Raw genomic sequence first — 1,353 nt, 5'->3', positions numbered from 1 at the left:
ATCATACCCGACACTGTCGGAGGAAGTAAGCTCATAAAGGGAGTGGTTTCAGGAGTTAAAAGCAGACTCCCACAGCATGTGCTTAAAGAGAAAGCAGAAAAGGGGATAGATTGAAAACCAATCCCCAGCAGGCTAGAGACCCCCCCAGCCCAGCAAGCAACTCTGCCCGTTAATCGATTATGGGGACATAGAGCAAGAAAAGGGGATGAGAGAAAAATTGCTCGCCGGAAAGGCACCCTCTACCACCACGATTAAAGCTGACTAAATCCTTTTGTCTGTTGCAGGAGAACAAAGAATTGACAAAGGCAGCAAGATGCAACGCCAGGGAAGTCACCAAAAACTGGGGCAGAAAATTTTCTGCCAATTGTCGAAAATTTTCTCAGAAGAACGGGGAACCAATTTCAATACATTTAAGTTCTAGGTCGCCCACCAGTATAATGCGGGAATACATTTAAGTTCTAGGTCGCCCACCAGTATAATGCGGGAATACATTTAAGTTCTAGGTCGCCCACCAGTATAATGCGGGAATACTTTTAAGTTCTAGGTCGCCCACCAGTATAATGCGGGAATACTTTTAAGCTCTAGGTCGCCCACCAGTATAATGCGGGAATACATTTTAAGTTCTAGGTCGCCCACCAGTATAATGCGGGAATACATTTAAGTTCTAGGTCGCCCACCAGTATAATGCGGGAATACATCTTAAGTTCTAGGTTGCCCACCAGTATAATGCGGGAATACATTTAAGTTCTAGGTCGCCCACCAGTATAATGCGGGAATACATTTAAGTTCTAGGTCGCCCACCAGTATAATGCGGGAATACTTTTAAGTTCTAGGTCGCCCACCAGTATAATGCGGGAATACTTTTAAGCTCTAGGTCGCCCACCAGTATAATGCGGGAATACATTTTAAGTTCTAGGTCGCCCACCAGTATAATGCGGGAATACTTTTAAGCTCTAGGTCGCCCACCAGTATAATGCGGGAATACTTTTAAGTTCTAGGTCGCCCACCAGTATAATGCGGGAATACATTTAAGTTCTAGGTCGCCCACCAGTATAATGCGGGAATACATTTAAGTTCTAGGTCGCCCACCAGTATAATGCGGGAATACTTTTAAGTTCTAGGTCGCCCACCAGTATAATGCGGGAATACATTTAAGTTCTAGGTCGCCCACCAGTATAATGCGGGAATACATTTAAGTTCTAGGTCGCCCACCAGTATAATGCGGGAATACTTTTAAGTTCTAGGTCGCCCACCAGTATAATGCGGGAATACTTTTAAGCTCTAGGTCGCCCACCAGTATAATGCGGGAATACATTTTAAGTTCTAGGTCGCCCACCAGTATAATGCGGGAAT

This window comes from Nicotiana sylvestris, chromosome 5 (genome assembly GCF_000393655.2).
Source record: "Nicotiana sylvestris chromosome 5, ASM39365v2, whole genome shotgun sequence".
NCBI lineage: Eukaryota > Viridiplantae > Streptophyta > Magnoliopsida > Solanales > Solanaceae > Nicotiana > Nicotiana sylvestris.
The sequence above is the reverse complement of the archived record's forward strand: the minus strand, read 5'-3'. Positions refer to the sequence as shown.